Source organism: Oenanthe melanoleuca, chromosome 6, assembly GCF_029582105.1.
Source record: "Oenanthe melanoleuca isolate GR-GAL-2019-014 chromosome 6, OMel1.0, whole genome shotgun sequence".
NCBI lineage: Eukaryota > Metazoa > Chordata > Aves > Passeriformes > Muscicapidae > Oenanthe > Oenanthe melanoleuca.
The window spans coordinates 3,459,681-3,482,867 of record NC_079340.1 but is presented as its reverse complement, the minus strand read 5'-3'; the positions used below and the strand labels follow the sequence as shown (position 1 = coordinate 3,482,867).

At 47.3% G+C, this 23,187-nt stretch overlaps 1 long non-coding RNA gene across 4 annotated transcripts in view; it reads right to left on the bottom strand.

Moving 5' to 3' along the window:
* The window catches only part of LOC130255217 (uncharacterized), a 42,007-nt gene that overhangs the window by 6,244 nt on the left and 12,576 nt on the right, over nt 1-23,187 (bottom strand). For 2 of the 4 annotated variants that reach the window (XR_008840877.1, XR_008840876.1), the window contains 6 exons: nt 15,900-15,990; nt 13,291-13,423; nt 7,854-7,931; nt 7,215-7,288; nt 6,654-6,787; nt 481-544 (listed from right to left, as the gene is read on the bottom strand). This is a non-coding gene — a long non-coding RNA (uncharacterized LOC130255217). The remainder of the gene's footprint in view (nt 1-480; nt 545-6,653; nt 6,788-7,214; nt 7,289-7,853; nt 7,932-13,290; nt 13,424-15,899; nt 15,991-23,187) is intronic. The other 2 variants (XR_008840879.1, XR_008840878.1) reach the window with 2 other exon arrangements.

The window sequence follows — 23,187 nt, the reverse complement described above, 5'->3', positions numbered from 1 at the left end:
CTTTAAGTGATACAAAGATTTTAATTCCTTTTGGGTCCTGCTTATTGTTTGGGCCAAATGAAAAAAAAAAAAATCAAAATTAAAAAAAAGTTAAAAAAAATCAAAATTGAGATATCCTGGACTGAAATGTACCTTTCCTTCCATCCAGATTAAAGGAGAAATCCAATATTAGGATACTTTACTATCCCTCCTGGATTAGCAGGGTCATGGCAGCAGTTTCCTCATCCCTAATGCTCATGGAAGTGCCCCAAAAAGCCAGGCAGGGAGAGGAGGGCATCAGGCTCCCCACAGGGGTAGGAACTACCTGGGATAATCATTTTTTTCCAGAGGCAGCAGCTCCAGCCTCCCTAACAGAGCAATGCATCTCTGCAGGACAGCACAATGTACAACACGAGCAGACATTTCCATGGCAATTTGCACTGTGAATTATCCGTGGCTCCTGTTTATGAGCCTCTCACACCCCCTGAAAGCAGCACTCACCTTGCCCTGGGCCAGCCAGGGGAGCTGTGGCGGTCTAAAACCAGAACATTGTCCTTGTAACCACCTAGGGAGAGAAAAAAGATAATTAGGTGTGACCATCACTTCCTTTTGGTTTCCTTGGGAACCAGCATCCCGTCCCTGATGCAAACAATGGGCTCCCCAAACTGACACATTTTGGGTTCTCATCCCTCTGGGGAAGCCTCTCCTGAAGCCAGCAGAGCTCATGGGGGTTGCAGAGATAAAAGAGAGAGGTGTATGGACCAAAAGAAGGTGCTTGCTGTGGCAGCTCCAGATTTCTGGAGGTGAGGTCAGGTCAACCCAAAGCATCACTTCTCTTTCTTGCCTGCTCAGGATTTGCCTCCTTGCTCCTTCTGCACTGTGCAGGGTGTGGAGATGGGAGCAGATCATCAGAGGAGCAATCACTCATCTCCCAGGAGCTCTGAGAGCCTCAATCAGCTGGTTCTTGAGAAGAGCCAAGGAGAAGGACTGCTCACCACAGAGCCCAGAGCAAGGCAGCTCTGCTGAGCTCCCCTCCAAGCTGAAAGACACCCAAGGGAGCTCAGAGTGGGCTCCAGTGGGTGAGAGCCAAGCCCTGAGCTTTGACAGCTGCATTAGGGAAAGGGAGGGAAAAAAAAAAAAAAGAAAAAGAAAAAAATGTTCTAATATTACTTAATTACCCCAAGACATCCTGGGATGTAATTGGGCTTGGAGGGCTAAGAGAAGGCTGTGTGAGACATTTTTAATGAGCCACTTTGCAAGGCAAACAAGGTCCCCACGGGGGGACAGGGGGGCAGAGAGGGAGGACAAGGAGGGGCTGGGCTGCCTGAAGCCCTGCTGGTGTCCCCCAGCTCCGTGCTGGATGGAGGCAGGATGGGGACTGAAGGGTGTGGATGCAGGTGGGATGCTGAAAACCCCCCAAAAAGCACTTAGCACCCAATAAAAGTGGCTGCCAGAGACAGCAGATCCATCCAGGCATCCTCCTGGGCAAGGCTCTGGGCAGGGATGGGATGAGACAGAGAGAAAATTCCATCCTCAGGGCAGGGCTGCCTCTGAAGATGGGAGGGAAAACCTTGTCCCCAGTGCTTATCCTGAACTGGAATGGAAACCAGGAGGCCAAATCCCAGTCCTGGAAAACATTCCTTCCCTCCACAGCATGTGCACAAGCCCATTCCAGCCCTGATTTACATACTGTGCAGAAGGAGGCATTAAAATCCGAGTGGTTTATGGTAATTAACACTCATTTAAATATTATACTGGTAACCATCACTTCCAGCTCTTCTCAGAGCCTTCATATGTACAGGGAGATTTTAAAGGGATACTCCATCTTCTCTCCTGATTGCTGCCCTCCCAGGAAAAGGATGTGTAATGTTCATTAATTGTTTCATTTGGAGAAAGTGCTGTGGAAAGCCACCACGGGGGAGAGGAATTTTTTATTTTATTATGATGATTATTATTTTTGGAAAGAAAGTAATAATGGGGAGCCCTATTAGCTGAGCATGGCTCTGTGGGGGCTGTTCAAGCCCCATCACGGGTAACACAGAGCTGCTTGTCACCAGAGGAATGAAGAGATCAAGCAACCTCTCAGTGGGAACAGATGCATTATTTATCACAAATTAATCCTTCCTTCTCCTTTTTCACCCAAGCAGCAGGACTGGGTGGCAGGGGAGGCCAAGGGGACCTGCCCAGCACCTTTGCACTGACACCAAAATCACCTTTTGTGACATCAAAATTCAACGGGGAGTAAACAGGTAGGGGACAGAACAGGTTGTGGCACAAAATAAAGTTGTGAGAGGCTACAGGTGTCCCAGCCCTGTTTTCAAGAGCTGCTCCAGGGCCCTGCAATCCAGGGAAAGCTGGACCACAGCATCCCTGGAGGGTGAGGGAGAAGAGAAGATGCCCATTGCTGCATCCTTCAGGCTGCAGTCCAGGCACTGACAGCTCTTCCCATCACCTGGGGGGTTCCCTCAGGATGCAGGAAGTTTTCCTTGGAGGGATATCAAACAATATCCACCCCAGCATCTCCCAGGTGTCCAGACAGCTGGTGCCATGGACATGCCAGCTCCTCCTGGGAATGACTCTGGCACAGGAAAGGCTGGTGTGGCTGCTGTGCCCCATGTTCACCCTTTCCCTTCCACAGCTCCCCTCACAGCCCAGATTAAAGGAGCAGCAATCCCAGCAAGGACAAGTGAAAATCTACCCAGGATATCTGACAGCTTCTGCTCCAAAACTCCCATTTGCTCCTCACCCTCCCATCCATGGGAAAGGCTGGGAAGTGGCAGCAGAGCCCAGGAGCTGTTGCAATGCCCCTATTATCCTAATAATGGTTTTATTATATTGGTTTTCTGCCCAAACCATCCCAGGTGTGGCTCCTTGCTACAGAACAGGAGTAGCCAGGAGAGTCTCCCTGATCCCTTCAGGCTTGGACCTGTCCCTTGAACCACAAATCCCACGAGGAATGCTCAGGATTTTCTTGCAGGGGGGACCACCAAGTGATGCTGAGAGAGCACAAGCCCATTGCAATCACTTGACAAGGTCTTGCAAGATCCATGTTTGCATTAAAAAGAAATTAAAAGCTTTTCCACTCCACTAGCTTGCCCAAAGCCTGCATACTAAACAGTAAATGCTACCTAAGAGGTTGAATAAAATCTTCATTAGGAAAAAAAAAAAAAAAAAAAAAAAAAAAAAGCCAGCAGTCACTGAATACATCATGAACAATGACATTGGGGAGGCATTGTTCTTCTTCTGCCTGATGGACCATGCTGAAACACCTGTTTCTTATTGTGGAACTGTTAATAACTGTCACCACCAAAATCAGGGCTGAAAAAGTGTCATTAAGTCAAGTTATTCCAAACCTCCACCTAACTAGGAGGGGAAAATTTAAAAAAAATAATCCAGCAAGGAGGAAGAGAGGCAGAGTTATGCCTGAGATAAATGTCAAAGATAACTGTTGATGTGTCCCCCCAAAAAGCCACCAAACAAATCCCTCTTAGATGGCATGAAAGACACAGCTGGGCAGCCACAGGCAGTTTTAACTGATTAACTACAGACATTGACCCTTTCAATTAATTCACTGCAGGTTTGGTTCATTCTAATCATCTCCTAAAGCTGCAGCCTCCCCATAAACTCGACAGAAAAGCAATTCCTGGTCCTTCCTCTCACACCAGCAGTGGAAGGGGTGGGAGGGGTGCTTGCCCAGGGGTGAAGAACATTTGAATTCCCCTTAGGAATTGCAAGGGCTTTACCTTCTCAAAGAAACCTGGAGCAATGCAAAACTTAAACTTTGCACACTTCAGGCATGGAAATCAGTTTATCAGTGGAAGGAAAAAAAAAAATCTCTCATTGTCATTGGCTGATCTCACATTGCTGCTGAAAGCTTTGCTGCAGCAAAAATGGTCATTCCTCCCCAAAATCACAACCAGTCTGAGCTTTCCCTCTTCCACACAACCACCAAGACTGGCTGAGGTCTCTAAGATCATCACCATGTTCTCAAGTGCCACAAAAACACTTTTCCCAACACCTCCAAGGATGGTGACTCCACCACTTCCCTGGGCAGTCTGTTCCATGCCTGACCACTCTTTTCATGAATAAATCTTTCCAATCCAAGCCTCCCCTGGTGCAACTTTTCCTTTAAGGCCCTGGTTTGGAACCCAGCTGCCACCCCAAAGCACAAGGAGCTGATAGTCACAAGGAAAACTCCATGGAATGGGTTGACCACCAAAAAAAAAAAAAAAAAAAAACAATTTTCTGTCAGAATGAAAAATTAAGTGGAAATTCTGGCTTGGGAATCCATCCAGTGATAGCCTGAAAGCTTCCCCCTCCTCATACCACACAGAGAGTCTCTTTATTTATATTTTCTTGAAACATCAGAGCTCATGTCCCCCCAGTTCCCCTTGATCCACAGCCTGGAAGAATTTTAAAAGCATCCATACTTCTCCAGCAGTGCAAGAGCATTCAACAAAAAAGATGCACCTGAGATGACCTTGAAACAAGCCCAAATTAATCTCTCCAATGAGCCTGGTGGGGGCTTTGGGAAGCAGGATACAGGGGACAGCATCCTTTATCTTCCTCTCCCTGACAGCCTGAGAAAAGCTGGTTCAGAGGAGCAAAACAAAACACTCACCTGCAGGACAGAATAGTTAACTTAATCCCCCAAAGGCAAATCCTGTTAGCATGTAGAACTGGGAGTGATAATTGCAACCAGTTTTCAACCTTGGCAGTAGTGGAAATAATCACTTCAGTGCTTCCCAGAGACTCCTTTCTCTGCAGATTGTTTCAAGCTAATCCAGCAAGGGGGAGCAGGAGGGTGTAAAACTAAAGATGAGGGAATATTTAAGGCTGGGGTGGGAGGGCAGCCACAGGTTGGTCTGAGCAGCAGGAGCAACTCCAAAGCAAAAATTTAAGGAAATGGGTAAAAAACCAGGCAGATTTCACACAGATGGATTCAGTCAGGCAAGCCTGGTAAATATATTTTTCTGGGAGATAGCAGCTTTTTTTTTTTTATTATTATTTTTTTTTTCCCCAAGACAAAAGCCAATCTTTGTCTTTTGTGAGAGAGCTTGACCATCTGGACTTCAGAAAAGCATCTGATATTGTGCCACATGGGCAAATGATTAGTTAAACTGTAGGAGGGGAACATTACAATAAGAATTATGAATCAAAGAAATGCTTTGCCTTAAAAAAAAAAAAAAAGAAAAAGAAAATATAATAGATAATACCAAAAAAGGAGGCAGCCTGGAGGGATTTTGCTGAGCAGGCTGTTCAGTCACCACTCACATTCAACACTTCCTCAACAACAGGGGAACAGCACTCATCAAACTCACTACTCTGGAGGCAAAACAAGGCAAAACAAGGAGTTCTGGCATCATTTGGAAGGAAATGATGCCTTTGAGAGCCAGACTGAGGCATGTGGAATGACATTCAGTGGGACCAAATCCCAGGCCAGGTTTAAAAGTTCAGTTTAAAAGATCAGTGGCAAGGGTGGGAAGTCAGTGGAGAAGCCCCACGTGTGTGGCTGAGCTTGTCCTGCAATAGACCAGGAGGCCCTGATGACAAAAACTCAAAATATTTCCAGGAGATAGAAAAAAAAAAAAAAACAAAACAAAAAACTATTAACTGCTACCTCAGGAACCCAAAATGTTGAGGAATAGCTATATATAAATATATATTAAAAAAAATATAAATATAAATATAAAATAAAACAATATAAATATAAATATAAATATAAATATAAATATAAATATAAATATAAATATAAATATAAATATAAATATATATATATATATATACATATACATATATATATATATAGGTTTTACTAGCACAGGAGGTCTCCCAAGGCAGCAAATCCAAACTCAGGACTTCTCCAAGTCCCTTCCAACATGAGATTGTCTCTGTTGGAACCCCAACCCAAGGATTTCCCACCCTCAGCCAGCCCTGCAAGGCCCTTGGAAAGCAGGGAGGGATGAAACAAAGGGATTTCAACAGGAATTAAACTGAGTTGACTCTGGTGAATTCTCACAACCAGATACTTTGGGCAAACATTATTAAGCCTCCTTAGGTAATGCAATTAGAAGTTCAGCCCCCTTTATCTAAATATTGCACACAGAAAAATATCCATCATCTCATAAAGTGAGAAAAATGGCTTTTCCTTCTATTTTGTTCTTAATAAAGGTTTCTTTTTTTTCCTTTAAAGCCTTCTTTAAGCAGATGAACGTTTCACCTGGGCTTGTTGTAAGTCCATTTGGATCTCTCCTGAGTAAACCAGGAGACAGATTCAGGTTCCACATCAAAATATGTGACAATAATCCTCTTCAGGTGGCTGCTGGAGGGAAGAGAAGGCAGCAGCAAAGACCTCTAAACAGAGAATTACTCAGCTTTGCCCAGCAACTTCTGTCTTTATGGGCAAAACCCACTCACTGTGAGCAAGAATGGCCAGAAATTGAGACAAAATGGTTTTTAGTCAGAGGATGTCAACTTGCCAAGCCCAAGATCTCACACAGAGGGGAGAAAAAAGCCATTTCAAATGACACATTTATTTACCCAGGCCAGAGATTTTTCAGAGTCATCACGGGGTTTTTAGTGGTTTAAAAAAAAAAAAAAAAAACCAAACCCAATGAAATAAAAGGGAGAAAGAAGAAAATAAGGGAAATAAAGCTTCACAGAGCACAAATAACCTGGTGTGCTGGACACTGGCCAGGGATGCTGATGGCTCAGATTCAAGCCCTTCAAAGCATGGATTTGTTCTTCTCTCTCTTCAGCATTCCCAGTGAGGCCCAAGCCATAATCCTGGGAGTTTCACTCTCACCTTCTGGTTAAAAAAAAAAAAAAAAAAATTAATAAAAAACCAAAATGTATCTTGGTTTTACCTTGCTGTAGGAAAAGCAACCTCAGGGAGGAGTGTGGGATGAGAAAGAAGCAGGTCCCTTCCCTGCCTGGTTTTGATTATAGCTTATTAGCATCATTGTTTGGTTTAAGATTTCCCATAAAAATTCCATTCCCAGCAAAGAGCTCGACTGAAAAGTAAGCAAGCATTAATAGGAGCTGTCTCTAATTAAGAGCAGTTTCCTAAGAAACAGGAGCTCCTGGGGGGTGTGTGTGTGTGTGTGACCATCTCAGTCAAGCCACCATTTAATAACTTTCACCCAGTTTCAACAAAGGGTAGAAATCACAAACTTTTGGGGTTCTGAATGCTTAAGAAAAAAGGAAAAATTGCTGGGGAAAGGAGAAGGACCAACCTCACTGCCAGCCATAGGAGGAAAATGACAGGAGATGAAACTCTGCCTTCCCCAGCCAGCAGCAGCACTTGGCTCTTAAAAAAATGATAAATTAGTGTCAGTAATGGCCCAGAGTGAGAGGCAGGGAGGAAGAACAGAGAGTTTTGAGCTGAGCTTGTCCTTTTCCCAGGAAGGGCCAGTTGAGGGCTTTGCTCTGAGCAGATGGTGTGGACACGCCTGAGCTGGAGAAACCTTTTGTAATGAAACGCCTCTCCCAGAAATTAACTTTAATTAAGGCCTTAATATCTGTATTTGAGATACTAAGCCTTCAGCAAAGACTGTTCCCAGCCTCTCCTCTTGCACTTTTCCCCAGCATCTCCTCCTGTCTCCTCCTGAGGAAGGTGGCCCCAGCTGCAGGGAAACATCTTGGAGCTCTCCATCCCTCCTGGAAAATCTGACAGGGGGTTCAAAACTTGTTAAGAGGAGGCTGGTGGGAGGAAAGGCACTGACAGACAGTACAATCACATAAGCTGCTTTTCCTCGGGAAACCAGGCTAAAAATAATAGCCTGTGATTTGACAGGCTCAGCCCAGGAGAGGCAGGGAGGATGAGGAGCAGAGCCTGGATGGGGGGACTGGCTCGAGGGAGGCACAAACCACACCCAGGTCCATCCAAAAGGGCACTGGAATTTCGTGAGCAAAAGGGCTCCTGTGAGATCCCCCACAGCTTGCTGAATTGCCTGGGAAAAAAAAAAAAAAAAAAAAAAAAAATTAAAAAAAGGCTGTTTTATGGCCCAAAACCACCAAGGCAAGTGGGAAATCTTGCTGTCACAGCCACAATTCCACATCCTGCTCTGGTGATGGAGGAGTGAAGCCTTTGGTAGTAATTGCTATGCACGGGCAGGGGGAAGAGATCCTGATAGCTTTTATTATCAGGGTATCCAGACCTGAAACGAATGCCTGCAGTATTTATCCATGTCATCACTTAGAGCAAGTAGCCTGATTTGTCAAATGGAGAGGAGACTCGGGGATGTCAATTAGGGGGAGATGAAGGGCGAGGCAGGGGAGAAACGGAGCCCAGGATTCATCAGGGCTGCAGATGCTCCATCCCAAATGTCAGGCACAAAACCACAAAGAGGTTTTCAGGAGCCCGACACGAGAGGGTGAGGGCATGGCAAAGGGTCCTGCTCGGAGGTCAGCCCTGTGCCCCGGGTGGGTGCGGGCGCTGGCTGGAATCCCGCAGAGCCAGGGGAGCAGGAAGGTTTCCTTTGGCTGCCCTCTAATGCCAGGTAAAGGGAAAAGGGATGCAGGACATGGCAGCAGGATTTAGGGGCAATCCCCACAGAGAGGTGAGAAATAAACCCTGCCCCAAACCAAATGGAGCCCAGAGCAGACCAAGGATTGAATTGCTTTTCTGGAGCAAACACCACTGACCACACTGTGCACCCTCTGGGTAATTTTAGACCACTGTGAGTGGCAGTCACAAAAATTCCCCTTTTCCCTCAGAAATCATTAGCCCTGCACAGAAATGATGGAGGAAAGTCTTGTTGAAGGCTGGGGTGGGTGGTTCCTGATGTAATCCAAGGTTTCCCACAGCAGAACCACCGAGGCTGAGCAGTGTAAGAGTTTGGTTAAAAATTAACAAGTCCCAGCCTCCAAAAACCCCCTAAATATTGATATTAACCAGCCTCCAGTAATGCCCATCACTGGTGCTGGGCAGGAGAAAGTCCCTGATGGAGCAAAGCAGTGGAGGGTGAGATCACATCTTTGGGGAGAACCTGAAGCAAAGCTCCACCACTGGATTTTTGCAGCCAAGCCTTGCTTCTTCCAACCTGGAAAATGATATCCAGCATCTTCCAAGAATGTCACACCACGAGGAGCCCTGCAGGGGAAGGAACAAAGCCCAGAGTGGAGCCAAAAGGGAAATGCTGACACCAGGGTGGGTCTTGTTTAACCTAATAAGAGCAGACACCAAGATGTGAGCTGCTGGTTGCACACACCTGCCTGTGGGTAATGAAGAGAAATGGGCCCTGCTGGGACACAGATCGATCCAGCCTGAGCTGGGAGCACCAAACTGTCCCTGGAGCAAATCCCAAGAACATTTCAGCTGAGGCTGACAACACCCTCCTTTCTCTCCATCAGACACAGTGTGCCTGCCTCCCACCTCTGGGGCCAGGAGGGAGCAGGGATCACAGAGATTAAGATGACAGACACATTAGCAACTTCTTCTTCCTCTTCTTGACAGCTTGTTTTTGTCCCAGCTTTGTCCTCCTCTAATTATCTCCTTTTGATTTTGGAGATTTCAGCTGAAACAAGGTGGCCTCCAGCTCCTGCCTTGGGGATGAAAAGGGGGGAAAATTACAGAGGACTTGGAGAAGGGAGAGCTCTTGTCCTTTCTAAGTTTCCCTTTAGAAACATTTAGTGCACGATTTTTACCTTGAAGGTGGTGAAAGCAGAGCTCTCCCAGAGAGGCAGTGGATGCTCCATCCCTGGGAATATTCAAAATTAGGCTGGATGAGTCTTTAAGCAACCCTGTCTGTAGCAGGAGATTGCACTAGGTGGCCTTTAAAGGTCACTTCCAACCCAAACAATTTTATGATTCTATAAAATCTTCAGGCCAGACCCAAGAGTCACAGAACACTACAGTGGCATTTGGGGCTGCTGGGGACACCAGAAAGGAGCACAAGGTGGACAGCACCTAGAGTTACTCAAAAACCAGCATAAAGATATGCATGGCAACCTGAAAGGAGTTTTTTTCCCAGCCTGGAGGGCCACTCTGGGCATGGAGCATAAATCTCTCCTTTGAATTAATCCATGGGAAGAGACTCATGGAGCAGCAGAAGGTCAGCGAGGGTGATGCAGACCAGTGGCTTGGAGAATTCTTGTTCTGGCTGATAACCAAAGATCAGGAGGGAAAAGGGCACAGACTCACAGCAGTGAGGAAGGTTTCCTTCCACCAGGAAGGCTGAGCACAACCACAGCCCCTGCAGGCTGTAAAATGTCCCTCTGCACCATTCCAGCCCTGCCATCAGCTTTGGGGCACCACGGGCAAGCAGCCACCAAAACCAACTCCCCAAACCATCACAGCACAGCAGGAAAGCACCTGAGGGCAGTGCCAGCAGCCCAGTGTCCCAATCCCATGGGACATGAGCCAGGCTGGAAGGTCTCTCTGCTCCACAGCCTCCAGCCCAGCAGAGCTGCAGCACCCCGAGGAACCAGCCCAGAGGTTTCTCAATCCCATGTATTTGTACTAAATGCTCTGTTAGAGATGTGCTGGTGGTTTTCAGGCTCTGACAGCCCCGTGTTTATTTTTTTATTGCCTTTAAGCCACCTCAGGAAATTTTCATACATAAATATGGAAATATGCAAAACCCCAGCAGATTTATAGGATCCGACACTGAGGTTTAAATAAATCCCCCACGATCTCTTCTTGTGCTGGGCCCCCTCCCACAGCACCCTCCCCTCTGGTTTCCAGTGTGACCACTCCATGAGGAGAGATAATCCTCCCCAGGCAGCTCTGGCAGCACATCCACACCCTCCTCTGCCTCCCATAGATGAGCTTGTGCTGTGCCCATCTGAGGAACCTGGTCTAGTGGAAGGTGTCCCTGCTCACAGAATGGGGCTTGGAACAAGATGTTCTTTAAAGTCACCTCCAAACCATTTCAGTTTGGATTTTATGGTCCTGTTTGGATATTTTTAGTTCTCTTTGGATATTTTGGTTCTGTTTGGATTTTATGGTTCTGTTTGGATTTTATGGTCCAGTTTGGAGCTGGATGGGGCAAGGCAGCCCTGGGGATACAACCACAGTAGTAAAGCAGTGGGAAATCCACACTGTGCTGCTGCAGGAAAAGCCTTGCTCAGATCCTCTGTGGCTCCAGGGGAGACAGACCCAAGACAAGAATCTGTTGGACATGCAACTCCTCTAGGGAAAAAACCTCTTCTCCCTACAGCTCCCAGCACAGGAAAGCCCTGCTGTCACCTCAGGGTTAAATCAAAGACTAAAAGCTCCATCTCTCACCATTTTCCACTCCTGCTCAGCTCTGCCTGAGGATCAAAAAGCTTTTGTGTTGGGAGCCAAGGGCAAGCCAAGGTTTTCTTTCTCCTCTGAGAGGTAGACAGGAAAATGCAGCATGTCCCTGGGGACACCAGGCCCTTGGCACAGGGTGAGCTCCCAGTGACTCCTTTGGACTGAAAACCCCTCAGGGTCTGCTTGGAAAAATGCCTTTCCTGTTTTTCAAACCACTCCTGGAGCAGCTGAGCACCACAAAATCCAATCCTGAGCTCCCAACAGCAGAAATCCCCCAAAAAACCTCATTCTTCCTGGACAGGGCTCACCTGGAGAGAGGCAGGGCTAGGGGCTCATCCAAGCTGCACAGCCACTGCCATCCCACACACAAAAAATAAAAATAAATAAATCAAGATTAAAGTTTAACAAACCCCAAAACACAAAAAACTCTTTGCCTGGGAGATGGCAGCCTCATCGAGTTCAGCACTCCCCTATTTTTTTTTTTTTGTTTTTTTTTTGTTTTTTTTTTGTTTTTTTTGTTTTGGCCTATTTTCTGCATCAAGAGAATTTCAATTTCCCTCCAAAAGCAACTTGATAAAGATGATAAGAAGATTTAAAAAAAAAAAAAAAGTGGGGGGAAAAGTGTTGGTACAGCTTTTCCTGAAGGAGATGCCTATAAACAGCTGTACTGGAGCATGTAATTCTTTGGGATCAAAAGTATTTGTTATTTTCTAAGACACTTTAAATTTAAACCCACAAGTTTGGTGTTAGGTTGTCAGATTGACACATCCTGATTAACCAGGGAGAATTAACCTTTCTGAGTGCAGAAAAAGCTGATTATTTGAAATAAATCAAAGATTCTTTTCCAGTTCAGCTCACACGGACAGTCGGTCACACAAACACATTTTGGGCTGGCATCCTTGGGTTTGCTAAGGTGCTCTGCCAAACCCTGGGCTTTTCCTGCAGCCACCTTGGGCCAGAGCCTCTCTCCTAGCCAGAATTCAGCCAGGAAGGGCAGAGCACCTGCTCAGCCCCAGCTCTGTGTGCCCAAGCCTCTGCCACCTCTCCATCCCTCCTTTCTCAGCCCCTTCCTCCCTCTGCACGAATCCTGCCACTGCTGATTCCTGACACCATTAGCTCTTGCTGTCACCAGGGCTGACAATCCAAAAGGCCCTGGAGAGCTGTCTGCAGCAACACAATAAATGAGATCTCTTAATTAACGCCTCCCTTAACTAAATAAATTAATTCTCTGCAGCTGATGTGTCGCGCCTTCGCAGTTTGAGGGTGACTGAGTAGCTGAAAACCTCCTCAGAGCTATTGGGGAGGACTTTTTTTTTTTTTGCTTGACAGTGTTTCTATAAACAAGCCTGGCTCTGAGGTACTGAGAAAGACCTCAGCTGGACCAGGGAGGGGAAAAAACCCCTCTGGAACAGGAGAGATGTGGGATGGACTCCTGCATCCTGAAGTGGATGCAGAGACAAGGCAGCACACCTCCTTCCCTTCCCTGGAGGAAAACCAGCTGCAGCTATGCCAAAGAATGGAGAAAAAAAACCAGCCAAGAATGCTTCACCTCTCAAGTGAAAGCTCCTGAACACAGTCTTGCAGTGAGAGCCACAAAACCTGATTGTAAAGATGAAAACAGAATGGACTCGGGCACACAGGAGTTGGGATTTCAGCCCTTCTGTTGGGCAAAGCAGGTCCCACACCCTCACAAACTTAAACAGAGCTGTGGGAGATGGGAAACATCCAGATTTCACATCCAGCATGGATCCTGATGGACCCACTCAACGTGGCAGAGCTCAGATTCTACACCCACACACATCCTCCTCTCCAAATCCACCTTTCCTTTCAGGGCAGGTCATACAGTCTCCAAAGGTGGAATTTTCTTTCACCTCCTCTTTTCCCTTCACTTTTCTCTCCCTTTTAACCCAACAAGCAGGATCTTCCTTGGGAAGGAAGGAAGGAAGGAAGGAAGGAGAGCTGGGGCTCTGGTCAGGATGCCCACAATTTGTTCCACATGATAAAAGCCTCCTCTCTGGCCTTTGATGGCTGGGGAAAAAAAAAAAAAAAAAAAAAAAAACCTAAAAGCTTACCACTAAAAAAGACATTCTCCTCCAAGTCTGAATCACCAGCACAGCTTTTGGTCCTTGAAGAAATGTGATAATCCAAGGGAGCAGACTCAAGGCCAAAATCAGATTGTATTATCCAGGTTATCACCAGGGCACCCTGCAGAGATACAGCCAAGAATTATTTCCTCCTCACTTTCTTTTGCCTGGTGAAGCATGACAGAGAGAAAGACTCTTCCTATTTTCATTTCATTTTTTTTTTTTTAAAGGAAAATAATTAGATTTTTCAAGAGGCTTGGATTTAAAATCAATTTCCCAATTAAAAAGCCTGAGGTTTATAGTTGGTGTAGGATTTAAGCTGGGGCTGTTTGTTTGCCTTCTGGGATCGATGCACAACCCCCAAGTGCCATGGTTGTCACTATTTGGACAAGAACTCTTTAAGTAACCTTTGAGGGAAGTGTTTTCCTGCTCAAAAACAGTTTAAAGGAGGAATAACAAAAAAAAAAACAAGAAGATGCTCCTGCCAAGTGAAACCACACTGGGCAGATAATATTGAAAGGTATTAAAAAACAACATCCACTTTCTTTGCAGGAGCAAGGGAAACAGTCTCCAAAAAATGAGAGATGGGAGGAGGTGGATTCTCTGATGTGCATTAAGGGGCTGGTTAACTCCAAATTCCTCCCCTGAGGGGCACCACCAGCACCTGATTTTGGAATTGGTTCAAGGCTAAACTCCCTTATCACCCACAAGCAGAGCCTGACCTCTGCCATACTTGCAGCAAGTCCTGTTTCTTTGGGGTAGGGTGCTGTTAACTCTGGTGGATCAGAGCTAGAAGCTGATTTTTGCAAGCCAGGGAGGAGCATTCTGACTTTTGTGGTGTTTACAGCTTTTATCACAGAAAAATCCACCTGCTCCAGCTATAAAAACAGATAAAATCCCCCAGCAAAGCCTGCTCTCCTCAAGATCCTCTATCACTAAGTCCCTGTACTGTCTGGGAATGTCCCCCCCCAAAAAGCTGTAAGGTTTTCTACCAGTTTAATCTGGCCTGTGATCCTGGCTTAGGGGAGCTCAACTTAGGGGAGACAACCTGGATGCTGACAGCACAGCAGCAGGGTCAGAGCAAGCTGGATCAATGCTTCCATCATCTCAGCCAGGACCAAGGGGAGGAGGAAGACAAGCAGGTTCAAAAGCAATTTTATAGCTTTTTTTATTATTATTATTTTCACACAGAGGGCACAGGAAATTCCTTCATGGCCATGTTTTCACTTCCTTCCAGGGAGATTGAGCCCCTTGCCACTGCAGTGTAAAGCAGATGTGGAGGTGGCCCAAAAACGACTTGGAAGGAGGACAGGGAGTGGAGTCAGAAGCAGAGAGTGATGCTGAGGGAGCTGCAGGAGCCCGAGGGTGAGGAGATGTTGGAAATCCATCACAAAGGAGTAAAGCTGGAAGAGGAGGGATGGCACCCCAAAGGAATTAGACTGCACACAGCCTCCAAGCCTTCTAGGCTTTCTCAGAGCCCTGGTGCCACCAGAGACCATTTGATGAGCTGAAAAAAAAATTACAAAAAAACCCCTCACCTTGCATTTTAAAAAGTGTCTATCTCCTGCAGCCCAAGAGGGAAGAGTGGTGGAGGAGGAAAAGATGCAAACACCCTGTACAAACTGTGAGGGAAGGAAAGAATTGGGAGACAGGCAGAACCCCAGGCTGGACTCACACCTATTGGTGGAAATTAGATGAGTTTGCCTGCAACTTCCACCTTCCCACACTTTTTCCCCCCCTCCCAACTCACCCCTTGATCCTTCTCACCCAAAGAACCCCCAATTCTAGTGGACCCATTTTGCCAAAGCTTGGAAAGACACTGGGATCAGCAGGACCTCCAGGAAAGGAGGGCAGAGCTCCTCTTCTCATCATGGAGTGAAGGGCTTGGTCCCCCCCAATCCCCAGTGCCAGAAGCTGTGACAAGCCCTGTGCTCAGCAGCTTTTTCACCAGGACATTCCTCCAAACAGAGAGGGAAGATCCTCCGGCTGCTGATGAAGGAAGAGCTTCTGGTTTGAAATTTTTACAAATTTCTTGCTTCCATAAGAGAAGGAGATATTCACTGAAGTTCACTTTTCAGTGAAAAAAATCCCTCCCTGAGATAACCTGGAGTTCTGGGGGGAACTAAGCCGAAGGACAAGCTGTGTGGGAGTGCTGGAGGGGACGAGAGCTCCTGCACACGCTGCTGTCACCTGAGATGACATTGTCACTTCTATCCTCATCTCTCCTTGCCAGCTCCCAGGGAGTGAAGTGAAAGAAGTTTTTGAGGGGCAGGCAAGCACGAGTGCACTTGGACAGTGGCTGTATTCATTGGGGCAGCTAAAAGCAGCAGGAATAACCTCAGGAAGATGGGGGATGTGCAAGACCTGATGTCCCAACCCTACTGGTGTGTGTCCCTTGCCCCCTCTACTCAAAGATGCCTCTCAGCCTCATTGATGACAATGTTTAGAAGCTCACAAACTCCTTTTTCTTCGTTTAAGTAATGTTTTAAAACCTGTTTTTTGGTTCCCTTCATGGACACACCTCAGCTAAAACTGTGGCTGCAGTGACATATCATTCATCCAGGGCCTGAGAGGGAGCAAAGAATTTGTTCACTCACCCCCCAGACGAGCACAGCAAAGCCAATATTCCCTCCCATTCCTGCTGTTCCATTAAACTAATTTTATGCATGAGGTGAGATCGCATCCTTCCTAAAAATAATAATAAGAATAATAATAATGAATACATTTTTCTCCAGTGACAGCACCAGTGATGAGGTTTTGCTTCAGCACAAAGTAGACTTTTCCAGAGAGCACGTCTACTAGCTGCCTGCTTAAAAATGCACCAGGAACAGCCAGAATTAGAGGATGAAGGAATTTATGAAGCTTCCTGGGTTATTCCAGAGCAGAAAAGTTAAGGAATCACACACAAACCTGTTTCCAAAGCAGTGGATCGATAAGAGGAGGAACTGGAATGAGGGAATGAACTAAGACCACTGAAGCAGAGATTCACAGCTACCAACTCTGGGAAGAATTAGGTTTTAACAAATCCAAAAGAGGACTCTGGACACAGATACCAGAAAGAAAGAAATTCCAATATCCAGAGTGACTATGGGAATCTCCAACCCCTGCCTCACCTGCAGAGCTCTCAAGGATGACTCCACTCATTCCTCCCAGCCCCAACCCCAGCTGTAATGAAGAAAGGGAATGTGTTGGGTTGATGTGGCCAGAAATGTGCATTCCATCACCACCTGTTGAAGTGGGTGGGGCAGTGACCCTGATCTCCTGACACATATTATCTGCTAATGGGCCATCTTTAAACCAGCTGGGGCAATCATCTTTATCTTTCCCACAGCCCATCCTCCCTCCAGGAAGATATCATCTGCTGCTGGCCCATTCAGTCCCACTGCATGGCTGATAAAATTCCATCATCCCACTGGGAGATGCTCCAGCCAGGGGAGGAGCCAAGCCTTTCCTACCCAGATAAAAACTGAGATTTTGGACAGCAAGTTATCCATCTTTCCACTGGATTCCAGAGTAAAAGCCAGACCTTTCCACATCATCCCTGCACCTTCAGAGGAAAACTGCACCTTCTCCAGGAGCACTGCTGCAGCTGAACCACATCTGCCACTGCAGGAGGATGCAGCCACCATTGAATGGGACTGTGCCAACACCCTGACTGACTGACGGGTGTCAGCTTGGATTCTGACTCTGGCAGTGTTTGGGATTGTTCTGTGTAATACTGCATTTCTATTTTAATTTTCCTAGTGAAGAACTGTTATTCCTAATGCCCTATCCTTGCCTGAGAGCCCCTTAATTTCAAAATGATAATAATAATTTGGAGGGAGGGGGTTTACATTCTCCATTTCAAAGAGAAGCTCCTGCCTTTATTGGCAGACACCTGTCCTTCAAACCAGCACAGGGAGACGGGAAGATAACCAGATAAATCAAATCCTTGCAGAGATGCCAAGAAATGCAGAGGTAGCTTTGGGGGAAAGAGAGAACATTGCGAGGAGAGGTCTCAGGAGAGAGCCTGACTGTGCCACGCAGGAAGGGTGGGGGGTAAAAGCTTTTAGCACCTGTTTGCTTGCACTTATAAATAAGAAAAGAGGCTGCAATTGGAGAGGATGGTAGGCACCACTCTCTCCTTGGATTCTGTCACTGTCCCCTGTGTGAACTCCACAGCCTGCCGTGCTCAGCTGCCAGGGGAGGGGGAAGGAGCAGGGATTGCATCCCGCCGTTCCCGAAGGCGGGACGGGGGAGGCGCAGCTCCAGGCACACGCACAGACACGCTGCCCGGAAAGCAGAGCTGAGAAACCCTGCGCCCACAATTACAGGGTAAGAGGTGCAAATACAACGGCAGGATTAAAAGCAGAAGCCCAGAGCAGCTTCGGCACAGGCAATAATTTGCAGCATTTTACCAGCCCTTGAACCTGGTTTGCTCTGCCAGGACACTCAGCATTCCCAGCCACAGGAATTCACATATCCACGAGGATGAGGAGGGCCTGGCTAACAGAGGAACCTTGACAGGTGGCAGGATATCAGAAAAACCCTTTTCCACGAGCAGGGATGGAGATGCTTCCCCCATCATTTGCTCCCAGGGCTGGATATGTTTAGCAGTGACTGCAGAGAGCCATTACAAGCAAGGTTATGGATGCTGATGTCCCTGATTAAAGATCTGGACGTGCTGTGCTAAGGAGGGCATCTCTCTATTTGCAGCCCACACACAAGGTCACAGAGCACAGCTCCCTCCAGCCAGAGACCAGGATAAAACAGCTGTTTAACACAAAAGGGTGCCCAGACCTCCTTTTACCCCTGCCCTGAGCACCTAAAGCTTTGTTTTAGGTGGTTATGACCCAGAGGCAGCTGTGGCCTCTCCAGCAGACAAGCCCAGCTGAATCAGCAGGGTCTGTGTCCTCCTTGGAGACCTGCATCACTTGGCTTTGCACCATCTTGCAGGAAAGGCCACTGGAGAGAGCAAAGTGCTGAATTATAACGAGCTACAGAGACCTGGGAAGGGAGAAATGCAGCAAAGCAATTTGCAAGCCCAGTTCTCTGATCACGAGATGGGCAGAGGACCATTGCAGCACACACAGCAATCTCCTGGATTTCCCACTCCAGGATTCTGGTTTTTTCCTGTAGGAGGGAGTTAAGGCTGTTGGCATCCAGCTTTGGATGTGTGTGAACACCAGCACCTCACTCCCACTCGAGGGTGAGGCAGAGCTGGATGAGTTCATTCCCCCTGATGTGAAGTTACACCCATAACCTCTACTCATCCAGAGACTCGAGCAAAGCAAGGATTTCACACTGCAAGAGGCAAGCAGTGCTGGATGAGCTGATGCCCTGTCAATGCCTGGACTCACAGCAGAGCAGAAAACCCGGCTGTGACAGCCCGGCAAGTGGAGCACGGCCAAGGCGCCGCGACCTCCCCGTCCTGCTGGGGAGAGCAGCAGGACAGGGCAGCAGTCCTGGCTGCATCAGCCTCCTGGCTGCTTCCCCTCCCACACAGACTGCAGCCACACCATCAGCTATTCCCCAGTTATTTTTAGGAGCTGATGAGTCTCCTGGAAGCACGCCACTGTGGGACAAGCACAGCCCCTCTGCCAGGACCATGCCGGCAGCAGTGGCTGCCAGCCCAGGTTTGAAGGAGCTGCTGGGAAAGGTGTCAGCTGCCATCCCTCCATCCTCACCCTCTTGCTCCAGCTGGGTTTTCCATCTCATCTCACATATTCCCCCAAAACAGTGCCTAGGACAGCATGACAGAAGCAGTGCAGCAGGACAAGGGCAGTGGGAAGAGGAGAAGAGCACAGCATTGCCTCTGGGTTTGAGTTACCACAGAATTATGGATTTACCCTCCATCTGCACCTGGGGGAAATGCTCCCCTGTCTGGCACAGCAGAGCTGGGCTGGTAAAATCTTAATGTTGAGGCACCCCAACTGAGCAGAGCCAAGGTAATGCTAAATAAATAAGGAGAAGGCATGAGAATTTCAATATTCCTTTCACTGCTTTGGAACCCAGACCAACAAAGGCAGCAACTGAGGAAGAAAATGGGATACTTGGGTGCTTTGAAGTTATTCTACAGGTGCATGATGCAAAGGGCTTGATCTGGGGGAAAAAGAAGGCACAGCCAACTGCCTTGTACTTGGTTTATAAGGTTTGACCTGGTTGGGATCAGGATAAATATAATTGTGACAATGACAAGGCTGTCTCAGGGCCACATCCTGTGGGTCCATGGGGGTGGAGAGGAGTTGGAAGGAGCAGGCAGAATTTTGCAAATTAAATTCTTCCCAGCTCATCCCCTTTCAGGTCTTGCAACATCAAAGAGAAGTTTGAACAGTCCCACCCAGTGCTGTGCCCACAAAATCCCTCACACCCCCACAGCCCTTCCTCTGTGACCCATCCATGAGGTTTTGTGTGTCCACAGCCACACTCTGCTGAGAAATTCCTCATTTTTATCCTTCCATACATGATTTATTCAGCTTCACCTGCAGCCCAATTACACAGCATTAAGGGAATAAAAAACCTTGATGCATGCAAACTGTTGCTTTACTAAACCAGTTTGGTTGGTTGCATTGTTTAGGATTATTATTTTAATGCATTCTGATCTGATACCTGTTCAATTTTGCTTTATGAAGAAAAGGACTGATAAAAATGAATCTCAAACAAGCAGTAAGGAGGTTTAGCAAATAATGGGCTTTAAAGGGGTTAGAAACACGAGTGTTTGAGCTGTGGAGCAGCAAGTGAGGAAATGAGGTGAAGCATCACAGGGAAAGGGGTTTATTTTTCACATTCCCCCCAACTTCCCACTTGATCCTGATAAGTAAATATATAATTGCAACTAACTGCAGGCAGAGTGAAGCTCAAGTCCAGCCCCTTGGCAGAGCTGTGTGCATGCAGAGTGGCAGCAGCAGCACCAGCCCAGAGGAATTGTCTGGATGTGGGATGGAGCACGCACACAGCTCGGGCTGGTTAAGCTGTGACACTCAGAGAATGTGAATGAAGACAGGAGTTTTTAAAGGCCTTACAGGAATTAGGCACCCAAAACACACAGGCTGGCATTTAATTCCCCTGAAAACCCTGTATTTCAACTACCTTGCTGAAGAGATTTCCTTTGATAATCCAGAAAGCTGACATAATACCCGACAAAGACTTCTAATTTTTCTCTTTTTTCTCCTGCACACTTGGGATTCAACATCATGATTCATTGGTCTAATGCTTCTCCTTGCAAGGCCTCCTGCCTTTTGGGAAGTTTCACAGGGCTTCATTATGGTAATAAATGGAGAAAAGCTCCAGCTTAGGGGAACAGGCACAATCTGCAAGCAGAGAAATCCCTTTTCTTCCTCACACCCACTCACATCTCTCCACTGCCTGTATTTTTAGCCAAAGGTCAACCTGAGTATTGAACTATTGCTGCACCTAAACCAAACACAAACATGCAATCTCACAAGCCAAGAGCACCACTGATGCCCTCCTGGAAGCATCCCTGCAGACAAGGAGAGCTCAGCCACCTCCCTGCCCCATCCCCTTCACAACAGTTTGAGGCAAACCTGAGAAAAGGCACTCAAAAGGCCAATGAAGCATCTCTCATTTCCCAGTCCTAGAAAGATTTGTCCATATGGGGTATCTCCCAGAAAGAGCTGTGCAAATGGGTCAACTCCCAGAGCTTAGGCTGCAAACTAATCCTGTCAGCATCCCAAGGCTGCTCAGCATCCATGGCTCCCAACACTCTGGATTTTCCCAAAGCCCTTCTCCATCACTGGAACAACTTATTTTCATGATGCAAGGGCTGGAAATAGGCTCTGATTATAATTTTGTGTCTATTTAACCCAAACATGAAGCATCAGAGTCCCCTCCAGGGAGTCTCTTACCTGTGTAGGGTTTGGCAGAGACACCTTGGTTGGAGAACACCAACTGTTCCCTGTCTGGACCCCTCCATGCAAGAAGGACAAATGGACAAAGAGGGATTGGGCACAGAGATTTTAAAAAAAAAAAATAAAACCAAACATTAAAAAGCACCAAGAATGCTGCAGGCTCCTGACCATGTGGGGAATTTATTGCTGTTAGAAGAAAGCCACCTGCCTCAGAAGGGAGCAAAGCCAGCGACTCAGATCCATATCAGGAGACAGAAAGGAGGGTGGGACGTGATGAGAATTGGCATAAACAGGAGGCTGAGGCAGAATCACTGAGCAAAATCAGAGAAGGAGGAAGAGTGCTGGGCTGCACAGCATCCCTGGCTCATTGGATCTTGCCCTGCTGCTAAAAGCAGGAAGGGTTTTATCCCCCTCTATTCCCACAGGAAAGCCAGTCCATAGTCTGATGGCTCTCTAATTGTCAGAAACAATCTCCCAATTTCCAGGCTGAATTTATTCTGGGCCAGTTTACGTACATTTGTTCTTGTGCCAACACTGTCCTCGGGCATAAATAGTTCTCCTTCAGCGCTGCTCTGCCCTCCCTGTCTTCCACCAGTGTATTTATAGGCAGCTATCTTCCTCAGCTTTCATTCTGCTAATTTAATTAAGCCAGGCTTTCCTTGTCTCCCCTCTGAACACACCAGCTCCATTTCTTTCATCTCCTAGCAGCCCTTTCCCAGCCCTGGCTCCAGCATCCCTCGGAGGAAAACACCAGGCACGCAATGCCAGAGGTGATCTCCCCTGGAAAACTGATGCTTGGGAGCCTAATTGCAAAGGAGCAGAGAGAGGCTCCTCCTTGAGCCTGTTCTGGATCAGTTAAGGACCATAAATAGGCTGTGGAGCACCAGCAGCTCCCGGGTGCTTTGCCATGTGTTCGGGTCACATCTCGGCTGAGTTGTCTCACCGTGATCCCGGGCTCGTTCTTCTTTTTCCAATTATGCTGCAGCACTTTGGGAAGCCATATGATGTCCCTGGGATTAAATATTATCCTATTTGGTGCTAGACAGCAGCTCATATTGCAGAAGGAGAAAGCTGTGGCCAGTGGGGGGGTGGCAATAGGAGTTTTCACTCCTGCTTTTCTCCAGAGAAGAGAACTCCACAGGATGTAAATATTGCTGTTTCACTGGGCATTGGGGGAAGAAGTCTAACCCATGGACTTCCCAACAGCTAAAGACCACATGATTCTATGTGGGGCCAGAAGTTGGACTTTGCTGCTCCTTGTGGGTCCCCTCCAACTCAGGATATTCTACAATTCTTTTTTGCAATGCCAATAACGTCGGATCTCTCACGCCCTTCCTCATTTTCTAGCTAGAAGATGGCATTTCCTTCAATATGAGTGAAAAAGGGACAGATTAATAAATCCAGCCTGAGGACTTGATGGTTTTTGAGGTCTTTTCCAACCCTAGTGGCTCTGTGATTCACCCAGGGCGCAGCTCAAACCTGTGAGGGAATTGCCATCCTCTTCCCATGAGGGGGTTTGTGTCTGGATGTGACATCTCAAGAAAAGCAGAGACTCAGAATCCTGTCAGAAGCTCAGAGTGCTGTCTGTGCAGCTGGTAAAGGCTGACAGTCAAAACAGGACTCTGCTGAAGAGCAGCTCTGCTTTTCAGCCCATCTGGTAAATGGGCAAAAACTGTTTCCTGCCTCGTGTAAGCACCTGCTGTCCCCTCTCACCAGTGACCCAGACCACACAGAATCACAAACTTCTCGGTCTCCTCATGACATCACCCAGCAAAAGCTGTCCCTGGCAGCACCAAAAGCAGAGGTGAAGGGGTACAACACTGTTCCCATGGCCCTTAACCCAGGAGAGGTGCCAGGGCTCCACGGGGCAGAGCAGAGGAACAGGGGTTTGCCCCCCTGCAGTCCTGGAGACCATTTCCTGGGATGGTTTTTGATCACCCAGCAAGCAAGACAAGCTCCCTCCAGCCCAAACTGAGGAGAAAAGGTGCAGCTGGAGACCAATTTGTTGCAGTGTGACCGCCAGGAATAGCAGAGAAAA